The sequence below is a fragment of the Olea europaea genome, unplaced genomic scaffold (genome assembly GCF_002742605.1).
Source record: "Olea europaea var. sylvestris unplaced genomic scaffold, O_europaea_v1 scaffold1222, whole genome shotgun sequence".
Lineage (NCBI taxonomy): Eukaryota > Viridiplantae > Streptophyta > Magnoliopsida > Lamiales > Oleaceae > Olea > Olea europaea.
The window spans coordinates 234,505-249,872 of NW_019229647.1; positions in this window are offsets into that span (position 1 = coordinate 234,505).

The following is a 15,368-nucleotide window of genomic DNA, read 5'->3' on the forward strand; positions in this document are numbered from 1 at the left end:
AAAAAAATCAATTAAATAAACGTAACAGTTTATCAATTGAAATTGATAGGTGGATGCATGCACTAGAATAATTATTCAATTTAATCATGCAATTTCTGTAATTAAGACAATATGAAATTCTTATATTGAACAACCAATTCAAAAGAATATATGAGCTTGTGGATAGGAATTGATGGGTTCCTTATATGGCATTCCAAAATATATATTTTGACATTAGGACCATTGATCAATGAATTTTTTTGGCAAGAATTGTTGGATTATAACTGTTGAAATTTGAAGAACAACGAGTTGTGAACCTCTCATCCAAATTTCATAACGATATGACCATGGAACGTTGAGATGTCATTGTTTAGATTATAGTTACAAGGGTTGTCTAGATCCTACGAATTTCTACATTATTGATTTCGAATTTTCTCCCTATGTTGAATCAGTTTTTTCGTGCAGATAACGTGTTTTATAACTAAATGAAGAAAGAAAAATATAAAAATGAAAATAGAGAAAGTCAAAACTTCAAGTGTATATTTTATTAAGAATTAAGACTCCTTATATGTAGGATCCAAAATGAGAGTTACAGTCAAAATAAAATAGACTCTTACAAAGTAGATAGAGCTTATCAAAGTATTCAAATAAGACAAAATAATCATTAATAATTATCTCATAGCTTTACAATAGATTCCAATGTTTTTCACGTCCGTTTGAATGAAATTCGTATAATATCCGTTCATGTATTACAAACAAGAACTTTTTATTATTATTCACATTTTCGTTCTACGTCACAATTGCTTCCAAGAACCCACCCATCAATCATCTTCACCCTATGTCAAAGCATATCCAATGAATTTATATTTCTCTACTGTACATCAAATTTGAAGAGGATCGAGCCAACTTAATTTTGGGATGGCCAGCGTAGTACGTCAAATTGTCAAAAAATGGATATTGATATGAACGCATAATATGAGCGAGAGTCCAATGGGAAAAATCTTGTTTTCCATATTTGTATTTTTCATGGTCCAGTGTCTCCCTTTCAAATTGTTGAAGTGAATTACTGTCATTCAAGTATGAAATTGTTTGGAGATAATTCTAAACGCTACTAACATTAAATTCTCCATTCTTCCTCAAGAAAATCATTATTTTCAGAAATCCATGCAAGTGTCAAGGTTCATTTAAAGAGTTTTTCATTTTGTTGATTTGTGCAGAACTTTGAATCATATATGCGTTTCAAGTCTTCATTCCGATATTTTCATCAATTGTTTTCTTGTTCGAGTTTTGAGTTTCGATCTTCTTCTTCTACTTGGGGTTTTTAAAAGGATTTTCCACCTATCTTAAAGCACTATACCATGGAGACAAAAAAACTACAACTGCAACCATCAAATTAATGAATCAAGACTTTGTTTGTTTGTATCATTTCGATGGTACAAACTTTACCTGATGGCAAGTCAAGTGGAAATTCTTATTAACAATCTTGAAGATCTTCTATGTGCTTGATCTGAGCTTGACTCCAATTCTAGAACTGACCACGACAGAATAAGGCTAAATTTAAGAAAAGACAAAAAGTTGAACATATTTGTCGAGGTCACGTTCTCAATTCACTTCTAGATCGTTAGTACAATCTCTAAGCAAACATTGCTTTGACAAATAAGATTTTGAGGCACTTGAGAATAAATATAAAGTCAAGAAGGTATCAAGTTATTCTTAATTTCCAAATATTCAATTTTGAATTATTGGATGGTATTCTATTGTTGTCATAAGTTCATGAATTGCAAGTGATTGTCAATAAGTTGAGGGCGAAAAAGATTGAATTTCTTGAATCATTTCAATTCGGTGCCATCATTAATTCTAAGTTGCCATCGAGTTGGAGAGGCTATAGGAAGAAATTATTTAATAATTCAGAAATCTTTTCTATGGAATGTATTTAGAAGCATCTTTGAATCAAGGAAGAATAAATGGCACGCGATAGGAATGATAATTCTGATGAAGGCACATTCAAGTGTGCTTTGTGGAATACGAATCAAATAGATAAGCATATCGACTATTGAATTAAATACAATGTGATAACATAATCTAAGAATGTAGAGTTATTTGAGAATTTATTGACTTCAGAAATTTTTTCACAAACTCTAAATAAAACTCAAATAGAGAATTTGGTTTCTAGAGATTCAAATGAAGAGTCATCTTTCAGACATGATGAGCAATCTGAACTTCAAAGAAGTAAAAGAACTCGTAAATTAAAACGTTTAGATTGGATGAAATTGATTTTCAAATTATTTCTCTTTGTTAGGATGAAGGAAATAGGATGGATTTCTTAAGAACGATTCATTTGTTCTTCAAGTAGAAAGTGATCCTAGAACTTATGAGGAAGCAATATTTTGGAGAGAACTTTTATAGGAAGATGCTATAAACGATGAGATTGATTATATTATATTGAATAATAAATGGGAACTTTTCGATTTATCATTCGATTTAAATCCAATTGGTTGTAAGTGGGTGTTTAGAAAGAAAGTGTTACACCGATTGTACTCTTCTAACCTTCAAGTCTAGGTTAGTAGCTAAACTTATTGACACATATAATACATTTACTATTTTGACATATATGCACCACTAGCTAGAATAATCTCGATTAGGATCTTATTTGCTTTAGCTTCTATATATGATTTGCATGTTCATCAAATATGTGATAAATTGCATTCTTAAATGGTGATCTTAATGAAGTGGTCTATGTGGAACAACCAAAATGATAGAGAACATAAAAGTATACAAACTAGTTAGAGAATTACATGGTTTGAAAAATGAACATGAGAAATTGCATGAAATGTTTGATTGTACATAGTTTCTGATGTATTAATTCATAATACTCTATATAAGTGGTTTCCCTCTTCTTCTTCTTCTTCATTTTTTTTTTTTTTAAGTATGTAATGAATATAATTGTGTTTGTATGCATTTATGTTGATTGTTGACCTAAAAAAAAAAAAAAATTTAAAGCCAAAGGCATTTTTTTCCCTACAAATTTCGCCGGGTTTTTTTTTCTCTTTTTGGGTCAATTTTTGTATTAAAGAAAAGAGATTGCAATTTCGACGAAAAGTATTTCTCAATCAGAGTCAGCATTTCAAATTTTGAGAAATCTGAACTAGGATGTTGTTTCAGTCTGAGGCGACTTTTTAGATGAGATAATCTTTCAAAATATAGGATCTTTAGAGTGAAAGTTGGATATTAGATTTTTAACCCTTTTGTGCTTATTTATAGGTGATTTCAGAATATTTTATTCTTTTTTGTGAGTTGATATTCTTTTATCATAACGTTGAAAATCATGACCCGGGGCGCACTAACGATGTCTTCCTCACTCTGAGCTGCCGAACATGAAGCTCTCCCATGAGCCCAAAAAGCGGGAGGGGGCTTTTATTCATCCGCCAGAACGAACCCACCAAAAAAAGCGGGCAGGGTTGCACGCAGGTTTGGCTTTTTAGGTGAGTTCAGTGCATCCAATCCATTTGTAGCAGCAGGGGCAGTGGGATGGGGGCCTCTAATTGGACCTTCAAGTATGTGATTTCAAAGCACAACGGGAATATCCCCCGTAAGTCTTATTATCAAAGTTTGTTAAGATTTGTGATTTATGACACTTGCCCAGTAATTTATTGTGTAAATACGCATAGGTTTAGTGCATTGTAGTCCAGCTGCACTCTGCCTTAATTTGCACTAAGGTTCCCGCCTATGTTCGAGTCCAAACCTAGGCCTTTAGTCATGTTGCCAACAGAGGCCTTCAACCACGTTTCTTGTCAAGTGTTCTGATTCTATATATTCTATTGCTTAAGGAAGCATTGATGGACGAGGCATCTATCGATCAAATGTACTTCGACATTCGAAGCATAAATGTTCAAAGACGCGTTGGTATGTAATGGGTCTCTTTTTTGGCTGACTTGGAATTTGCATGAATTGAAATTATTTCAGCATGTAACATAAGTGTTCCAAGTCCAAGTTTCAGTTACGTGAAATGAAGGGTTTTGATGTTTCTTTGCTGCTGTGTTAAAATCTTTGAATTACAAAATTTTAATCATTGCACAAACTTTTCTTGCTTTTTCGAAGTATTATACTGAGTGGAGATAGATGCATAATAGATGTGCTTTTGTCGATACAGAAGAAATTATATCCAAGGAAATTAGAAGTTTGTAGATTCGACTCTATATGTTTTTTGAGGCATTTGTGCCAGAGGGAATCCGGACTTGTATAATTGGCTACTTTTATTAAGAGACATTTGCATCGAAGGAAATTCGAAGCTGATAATTGATATTTGGACTTCATACGTGCTCCGAGGCATTTATGCCAGAGAAAGCCTAAAACTAAGAGATTGGTCTGTGGAGATTAGATGAAGTAATTCCACTCTGGGATCTTATCTTAGATCCCGTCATTTATGTGTTGTTGTGTGCGTGCATGAGTTTAGTGCACTAAATTCGTGTCGATTTTTCAGAATCTCATTCAAGTTTTCGTGTAAGTCTAGATCGTGTCGAGGCCTTTAGTCTTGTGGTCGAGTCCTTCAATCATGTTTCTAGCCAAGTGTTTTGTTTTGCATATTTCTTTGTTTAAATTTTCTTCAACAGTTGAGACATCTTTCACTTCTATAGTGCATTGGTGGCCAAGGGAATATGCAAAGACGGGTGGGCATACAACGAGGCCCTTTTTGTGGCTAACATGGAGTCTAGGTTTAAAATAATTATTTTAGCAGGTAACAAGGTCAACAACCTCCATTTTTTAAAGGGATAATTGCAGCAAAAGTCACAAATTTTTGAAATATTAGCAAATTTTCCTCGAACCTTTAATTTGTTGCAACCGTCACCCACAACCTTTCCAAACGTTGCAGATGAAACCCTTTTGGACAGTTTCCATCCGCAATTCCGTCAATTGATTAGCAATTTGATTTTGACCATATTTTTAATATTTTAGAAAGGGGCAAAAGAGTAACTTTCCATTTATTACATTAAATAATGAAATTAAAAAATAAGAAATAAAAAAAAAACACACACACAATCATCTTCTTTCTCTCACCACCCCACCCCAATCACTTGCTACCGATGAAGAGCCCACTTCCAGTTTCAAACTAGCAAAGAGCGCATTTCCAATTCCGGGGACGTTTTGGGTGTGAAGGAGCATAATTACACTAGAGCCATTGAAATTCTCAACTCTTTGGAGCTAGATTAGATTATAAATGACTGTTGTCAAAAAAGTAGGTATAGAGATGTTATTGGACAGATTATACGACATTACAAAGATATGAGTGAAACGAATTTGACTACAATTAGAGATCTCTTCATATTTATGCTTACTCTCAAGTCGAAAGATCCAGCCGAGAGAAATTCCACCACTATTGCATGTTTACAAATTCTATGAAAATTTTGCCTAAAATTGCTCTATTGGACTGGCCTGTTGGAAAGGAATGGATACATGAGTGCAAAATTTTGCCTAAAATTGCTCCTTCACCAAAATGGGCTCTTTACTGGTTTGAAATTGGAAATTTCTACATTTTTGGGGTTGGGTAGTAGAGGTTGTTGGATGGCGATTGTGAAGGAATGGATGAAGGTGGCCAGTTGTGGAGGTGGAGGTGGAGGTGGAGGTGGTGGGAAGAGATAAGTGTTTATTTTTGGGGAGTTAAGTATTATATGAGTTAGGGGAGAAGTTGATATATTGTTGAGTCTTTTTTTTTAATATTTGACTTAGGGGAGTCATAGATATTTTCTTTTTTAATGATTGATAATCTGACGTGTTGTTCTGCCTCTTTGGTGTTAAGTGTTTTATATAATATTAGTTCAACTATTGTGATGATATATCTCAACTTGTAATGTTTAATTTCTTAATTATTGATGTACTTAGTATTACATATTTTGGAGTTACACATGTTCTGCCTGTGTTGTTTATATTACATGTTTAATTGTTAGTTCCTCTTACTTTAACACTTGATACTATTGATTTCATGTGTTTCAATAAACATGCATGACGTGCTATTGAGTTGAAGTTTGGGAATTGAGTCTTTGGCTTAGTAGTGGTAAGTTGTGTTGATTTTAATTTCAAAATAAATGATTTTTTCATGGAGTTTCAAAGGTGGAGATTTTTTTATCCAAATTGTATGGCTAGTTTCATGTCCAAAATTGTAGTTATTGAACTGTAATTAAAGTCAAAGAGTTGAGGGTTAATAATATAGGTTTTGAAAGAGTCAAAGACGTCAAAGATGGAATAAGGAGAAAAAATAGTTGCAAAAAAATTCTCACTCTCCATGCCATCAATGCTCTAGCGAAAATTGCACCGACTCCCCCACTCATTGGCTACGAGGAAGGCACTCGAGCAATGGTGATATTCGCTAAATCCTATGTCACGATTTTCATCATATTTTGAGTCCCAAACAACCTCAAACACTCCATATTATTTATAACCAATCTAGACTTTGTTTCTTGTATTGGTTGATCAGTATTTTATATAAGAGAACATCATTTGAAAATTATAAATATATTCTATAATTCTCTTGATTTAACCACAAGATCAAAGCACAAAAGATTCAAAAATCAGTCACAAAAAATTATTAACTTCATGAATAAGCCTTTAGAATTCTAAAGTTGGGAAGGGTAGAGGTTGTTGGATGGCGATTGTGAAGGAATGGATGAAGGTGGCCAGTTGTGGAGGTGGAGGTGGAGGTGGAGGTGGTGGGAAGAGATAAGTGTTTATTTTTGGGGAGTTAAGTATTATATGAGTTAGGGGAGAAGTGATATATTGTTGAGTCTTCTTTTAATATTTGACTTAGGGGAGTCATAGATATTTTCTTTTTTAATGATTGATAATCTGACGTGTTGTTCTGCCTCTTTGGTGTTAAGTGTTTTATATAATATTAGTTCAACTATTGTGATGATATATCTCAACTTGTAATGTTTAATTTCTTAATTATTGATGTACTTAGTATTACATATTTTGGAGTTACACATGTTCTGCCTGTGTTGTTTATATTACATGTTTAATTGTTAGTTCCTCTTACTTTAACACTTGATACTATTGATTTCATGTGTTTCAATAAACATGCATGACGTGCTATTGAGTTGAAGTTTGGGAATTGAGTCTTTGGCTTAGTAGTGGTAAGTTGTGTTGATTTTAATTTCAAAATAAATGATTTTTTCATGGAGTTTCAAAGGTGGAGATTTTTTTATCCAAATTGTATGGCTAGTTTCATGTCCAAAATTGTAGTTATTGAACTGTAATTAAAGTCAAAGAGTTGAGGGTTAATAATATAGGTTTTGAAAGAGTCAAAGACGTCAAAGATGGAATAAGGAGAAAAAATAGTTGCAAAAAAATTCTCACTCTCCATGCCATCAATGCTCTAGCGAAAATTGCACCGACTCCCCCACTCATTGGCTACGAGGAAGGCACTCGAGCAATGGTGATATTCGCTAAATCCTATGTCACGATTTTCATCATATTTTGAGTCCCAAACAACCTCAAACACTCCATATTATTTATAACCAATCTAGACTTTGTTTCTTGTATTGGTTGATCAGTATTTTATATAAGAGAACATCATTTGAAAATTATAAATATATTCTATAATTCTCTTGATTTAACCACAAGATCAAAGCACAAAAGATTCAAAAATCAGTCACAAAAAATTATTAACTTCATGAATAAGCCTTTAGAATTCTAAAGTTGGGAAGGGACATCAGAAGTTCCAATTGCCCTAGAACAAGTTCATTCTTAGTGATTCACACTGAAGGAAAAGAAGTCCAGAGTTGCTAGAAATTGTAGGTTGCATGATTTTTTGATGATTTACAGGTTTGGTGGTCATAGTCTACAAAAATTTAGTTGTGTCTGTAATAACTATAAATTAGCTTTTGTAGTAAATCTTTTTGCAAGGTTTGTCGGAATGTCTTTCTTTTAACCCCTGTGAAGAGTGCTTCAAAGGATTTTCCTTCATCATCATATTTGGTGTTGATTTACTTTTATGCTTTTGATCTATATTACATGATTGACATTTAGGGTTTAATTTGACATTAAACTTAATCATCTAAAAATAATAAATAAGTGACTTGTTGCTTTTTATTGATTGATTATTTTAATTTCGTATTGTACACCTATTCACCTCCCTCTAGGTATTAATCGGGTCTAAACATCAATTTTTATTTTTTTTCAAAATTAATGTTTGCCTACCCAATAAAAATAGTTACTCATTTGTCATGTGTCACTCATCTATCAAGAGAATTAATTCATCACTCCAATTCAACAGAAAGAGCCACATTCGAAGGAAATCAGACATGGCATTCTAACACCGTTAATGATAAAGATGACTGTACATAATTTTGGGTACATAATAGTGTCTTCCCACTCACATGGGTGAGGCCCACTCGCTCGAATAAAAAAATTGAGTAGGCCTCATACATGTGAGTAGGAGGACACCATTATGTACCCAAAATTATGTACATCTAGCATCTCCCGTCCGTTAATTAAGGATACATGGCCCAAAAAATGCCTTTTTAATTTAAATTATTGTTTACTAACTTAAGTTACTAATTGTTCATCCAATAAAAAAAATGTATTCGTTGCAGATTCATTTATTCACACATTTATCCATCCATTATTGGAGTGAATTTCGTCACTCCAACTAGACGGGAAGTGGCACATGTCAAATCAAAATCCAATGTTGCTCACTTCGTTAATAGAAGATTCATGGGCAAAAAACCGAATAAGGCAAATAGCGTTTCTTGTTTACTTTTAGATACATGCCTTTTCTCTTAACAAAAATAAAAATTCCCAAATAGAAGCACGGCCAAGCAAAGTAGAAAATCCAACCCAAATTGAAACATAATGCTAGACCCAAAAAAATTTAAAAAAAAATAATAAATAAATAAAAAGAAGAAGAAATTATCACTCGTGTGCTTGCCCTCATACGTTCCTCCATTGAGTCATTTGTTTATGATAAAAGTAAATTTCGCTAGAACTACATTATCTCCTTTGATTAGGGTAGAATAATAGTAAAATAATTCGAGAAGATTTCAATTATTAGCCCTTTTGACAAAGCTATTCTAAAATTTTCTCAATTTCTTAATTGCTAAACTTCAATTTTAACCATGCGTTTTATGGAACTTACAATTGATATCAACTTTTCAACCACATATTTTATCAAAATATGATAAAACTTTTCTCAAAATCTTTATCAACAAGTTTTTAGTAAATTTTTAGGAGGAATAATGGTGAAATCACAAAATTTATGGATAATAACGTGTCATTTCATTTTAGAATGACATCATCCTTCAATAACAGGATTCCAAAAAGTAGTCAAATTTAGTGGTATTTATGTCAAACTTTCTGAGGAAGGTATCTTACGCAGGGGAAATTCATATTTAAGAATTTAACTATTACCCATTTCAAATTGAGAAATAAGGTTTAAAATTTCAAAAAATCATATATTATTAAATTTTATTTATGAAATTATTAATTTAAAAAATATTTTATTAATTAAATATATTAGATTCGTAAATCTATATAATTTGGTCTCAAGTTATCTAATTAATTGGTTAAAAATTATTTCTGGGTCATAGATAAAAAATTTAATAGGTCATAAATAATTTTTCTGTCACATATAAAAAAATTTATAGATCACAAATTATTCTAGGTCACAGATCAAAAATTTTATAAGTTACAATTCATTCATCAATCACAAAATCACAAATTTTATAAATTACAACTTATTTAATGGTCACAAATTATCAAATGAATCGGTCACAACTTTATAAATTGTGAGTCACAATCACAATTTTATAAGTCACATATTATTTATTAATTACAAATTAACTAATTTATTGATCACAATCAACCAAATAATTGATCATAAATTATCTATGATTCCAATCAACTAAATAATTGATCACAAACACTCCACATTCCCCATCTTACTCTCAAATCCATTAAACTTGAGGATTCTTGATCAATTTGAGATCCAAACCAATTAGTTAACCATAGTTACAACCCCATTCAATTTGTAGTATCGAACCTGTTTCTACCATATTTTCCAAATCATTTTCATGAAAAAGTTGACCGTTGGAACAGAATCTGAGTCCCACACATGGCACAGCCGATCAATAATTACAACTTGAAGAGAGATATAACGGTAAAAAATTTCATTTTTATGTCCCAAAAAGTTTGCTCTGAGTAATTTAATAACAAATATAATAAATGTTTGTTCATGTTTAAATTTAAGAACGTGGAAACTTATTGATTAACTTAGTTGACCAAACAAATATTTTTTGAAAATATAAATTGATTTATTTTGCTTTTTTATTCAAAATTACATGCTAAGGAGGCACTTGTATAAGAATCCAACCAAAATAATGCATTGGCATTACAAAGGATTGACAAATAGGCTTGGCATATTTTGAAAGATCCAGTTATATCAAGTAGGAGCATTTCCCTCTTCTGGATGTATACCTCAATTGTAGTCAGTACCTCATGTCATCTAATTTATCGAAAGATAAGAAATTAAGAATATTAACTACTTTTGTGATTGATTGGTGACTTCCATTGTATTACAATCAATGGAGGTTGCGATCCCCCCAAAGAAATTGAGCAAATCAAAGAAAATAAATTATTTAAACTATGTCAACATCGTCGTTCATCAGTAACACAACTACAATATACACTTTGTTATAATAAATAATTTTTACATTTTTTATGTTGAAATTGTTCAATTTACTTCACTTCACTTCACGTGAACTCGAAAGAGAAGTTAACATTGTAAAACGGAGCATGCAATATGGTTTCATTTATTAAGGGAAACATTCCCCTTGAGAGCATAACATGTTCTTCTACGTAGTAAAATACAAAACGTCTCGTGTCCTATCATGTAACACACTACTTTAAAAATTAGCCAAAAAATTAATTTGAAAGGAAAAAATAAAGATAATTTTCTCTTCTCTTCTCCTTCCAACGATGTGCCACCTCACACTGAGAGTGCTAAGATAGAATTAGAAGTTGTATGAGCCTCATTTTTTATATTTAACTAAGAATACAGTTTAGAATAGTAGATTAATAGAGAATATGTAGTTAAAATTTAGGAAAAAAATTTGGACTTAATGTAATATTATTTTATTGAAGAGTATGTGGTTGAAAAAAGAGAGAGAGAAAAATGTAATTTGAAAATAGTGAGGATCAAATAAGGGCTTCATATATACGCAATAAACCTTATTTAAGCCCCATTTTATTGAAGAATGTATTTTGGAATAGTAAATTGATGAAGAGTGTGTGATTAAAAATAAGGAAAAGCTTTTGACTTACATGTAATATTATTTTATAGAAAAATGTGTGGTTAGAAAACGAAAAAATATATATTTTTAAAATAATGAAAATCAAACAAGTATAATAATAAAACTGCGAGAAAGCTTCATAAAACAATGTGGTCACATACTTCTTTATCATATTCCTTGTGCATTCAGATCTAGCCCCCGTTTGGTAGAATTTTTCACCCTAAAAAATTGATTTTTTATCGTTATTTCACTATTTTAACCGTTATTTTTTACTTCTTCACTCACAAGTAGGATCTATTTTTCTCTCTAACGGTCAAAAAATTAATTCTTCATAATCATTGTTGAACAAGCCCCTAGACTTTAGGCGAGGATTAAAAGTTGACCACCTCAAGACCAGAACATTTTGAGGCCTAATTTTTCAATTTCCATTTTCTTTTAAATTTCAAAAAACAGATAGAAATCATAAATTTGACAGCTAAGTAATTGTAGTTTCTTAAAGATGATGCCACATAGCATCAATCTAGTTTGCATTGTAAGGTAATTCAAATTTAATTTAATTTAGCTCCTATTTGAGTCCTTTCTTTAGAAAAGGTTATGCAAAAAGTAAATTTTATTATTATTATTATTATTTATTTTTTTATTTATTTTTTTAGCATTTGTCGTAAGGTGTAAGGAAAAGTATTTCATTTCTGTGCAACACTATTTTATTGGAGAGGATGTGTGATTAAAAATAAGTTTAGGAAAAATGAATTTTACAAAACGAATAATTGTAGCAAAAGCTCCCAAACCTTTGATTCGTTGCAGCCGCCACCCTAACATTTTCAAACGTTGTAGGTGAAACCCTTTTAGACAATTTCCATTCACAATTCCTCTAGTCAACCAGGAATTAAATTTTGACCACATTTTTAATATTTTAATAAGGGGCAAAAGAGTAACTTTCCATTTATCGCATGCAATTATGAAATTAAAAAATAAGAAATAAAAAGAACACACACACACACACAAAATCATTTTCTTTTGTCACAACTCGCAAATGAAAAATCAAGTAATATAATCATGAATATCTCAGAGCGAAATGAATAAAAAAATATGCACATGGAAAAACAATGCAAAATTATGCAAAACATGCAATGAGGGTTTTTTTTAAGAACTCTTTTTATCATGAATTCTTAAATATAAGATCAAGTAGTGAAAGGTCAAATCACATGAACAAATATTTGCTTTCTTATACATGTTTCCTACATAACTCATTTTAATATGGAGTATATTGTATAAGTAATCCACGTGTTAAAAGTGCACTAATCTCCTACAAGTGATACTCAAAACCATAAACCATTGAAAAAGAACATGCAAAGAAATCACCGATGAATGAATATATTCCTCAAATTTGTAAGTTATATCCAGTGCTATTAGAACATTTACAAAAAAAAAAATAGCTCATATTAATATTGAATACTTTTTTCTTCCCATATAAGTGAACATATATGTTTTCTCTATATTTTATTTTTTACATCTTTTGTGTATACTTTTCTTCATTAAATTTTCTAAATGACCTCTATGATAAGGTCTAGGCCGATGACTTTCAAGTCAAATAACTCTAGGGCATCGAATTTTAAAATACCCAACATGTTTAATTACTCGAGTTATAAAGGCTACGAAAAAAAGTATAAGATGCATCTTTCATTTTCAATTGACATATAATTCCTATATTTTGAAGCTCAGCCAATAATATCATCGTTAAAGCGTTATAGCATCAAAAATCCTTTTTCTTTTTCTTTCATATATTTTTATTTTTATTTTTTTTATTTTAGAAGGATAACAAAAAAATAATAATAATAAAAGAGTGCATGCATGATTATGTAGACTCCATGAACAATGGAGATGCATGCACCTAAACACCTATACAATAAGGAACACAAGTGTTTCTTACCTTTAAGAGCAACACGAGCAACAACAGAATTTATAACGTCACTTTGACCAGAGACTTTACTCATTTTGATCTAAATCTATTTAGAAGAAGATGTAATCTTAGTCAAATAAATCATCATATTAGTTAGCAACAACGGAATTTATAACGTCACTTTGACCAGAGACTTTACTCATTTTGATCTAAATCTTTTTAGAAGAAGATGTAATCTTAGTCAAATAAATCATCATATTAGTTAGGTGACTCATTTAATCAGTTAAGAATCAGACATGAGTAGTGAGATCTTGTTTGCTATTCTTAACCAAGGATTTATGGCATTTAGGTCTAATATGACCTAACTACCTACAATTGTGACAAGTGGAAATGAACCTATGATCAATTCCAGTTTTCAAACTTTGAACTTTAGGTTGAGGGAACCTATGTTGACAGATGACCTAGGTCCTTTGACTCCTACACTCTTAGTAGTGATTTTAGATGGGTAGCAGTATGAGAACTTGTTCCTTTAAAGCCCAAGCCTCTCCTATTATCAGAAGGTTTGTTCACTTTCCTATTATTAGTAGGTTTGTTTAGTCCTAAGATATTGTCAAGTTTCCTAGAACCACTAGAAAAAATTGAAGTTAGGTACTAGATTCTTGAGATAACTCGTAAGAGATTTAACCTTAACATCTAAAAACTCTTTTCTGAACGGCCAACTCATTCAATCTTCTAGTCGATTCCTCAAGTCTGATCACTAAACTCTTCTTTTTCAACTCAAGATTATGCAATTTCTTAAAGGGAAGGCCATTTACCATTTTCAACTTAAGACACTCCTCAAACAATTAGTCAAAAGCCACATAGATGTCATGCTCATCTTCTGATTCTTTCGATGAAGAATCATATTGCTCTTTATCCTCAAGTTTCTCACTCTCCTCTACGAGTTCACTCTTAACCACAGAAGTAAATGCCATATAATTCCTTCCCCTATTAGGATTGGAGTTCTCACTTTGATTATCTAAGTTAGACTCATCATTAGTGGGAGAGTCGTTCATAGCGTTACTTAGGTTTTCTTATAACTTGGGTACTCGAATTTAACATACCCAAAACCTTGGCACTCATGACACCTCACAGACTAAGACCTCTTTCCAGGCATCCTTCGTATCCCTCTTCTCTCTTTTATCGTTCCCATTTTTTACTAAAGTCACCCTTGAACTTATCAGGAAGTCTCGTGTTGTTTTTAAATAATTTTTATAATTTCCTAATAAGATAGGCAAACTCCTCATCCTGCAGTGTGTCGTCATCAATCTGATCATTGGTCTCTTTATTAACTGTGTTTAAAGCTAAAGGCTTATTTTTCTTAGACTGGGGTAGGCTAAGTTCATATATTTTAAGAGACATTCAAGTTCTTTTATCTTAATAGCATCTAAGTCTTTGCTCTTCTCAATAGTTGTGACATTAGATCTAAATCTTTTGGCATTGATCTCCTCACTTTTCTCACAATTTTAGCCTAGGGGATTTGCTTACCTAGTTAAAACTAGAATTCACAACATCATTCAAAATGAGCATAAACTTCATTAAAGGATTCATTATCTTCCATCATAATTTCTTCAAACCTAATGGTCAACATTTGTAACATAGAGTTTTTCACGTTCTTAGTTGCCTCATGTGTGTTTTCTAAAATATCCCAAGCATCCTTAGCAATCTCACACATGAATACACACTTAAACTCTTTGGGGAAAATAGTCATAAAGATGCCATGGATACCTCTACTATTTCAATTACACTTATCTAAATCATCCTTCGACCAAGTAAATATACCAATAAGGATAATAACACCAAAAACAGTGGTAAATGGGACAGTCCAACCATTTTCCGTACTAACCTAAATTTGCTCATCCATAGATTTTAAAAAGACTCTCATCCTAACCTTCCAGGAAGCATAATTGCTTCCGTCAAAATATTGAGGAACAAAAAGTGATTGATTCATCTAAATAAAATTGGGTCACAGATCAAATTATGCTTCAATACCAATTAAAAATAACTGATGTTCAGACCCAATTAATACCAAGAGGAGGGTGAATGTGTATAATGCGAAATTAAAATAATAAATTAATAAAAAGCAACAAGTCACTTATTTATTATTTGTAGATGATTAAGTTTAATGTCAAATTCAACCGTAAGTGTCAATCATACAACATAGATCAAAA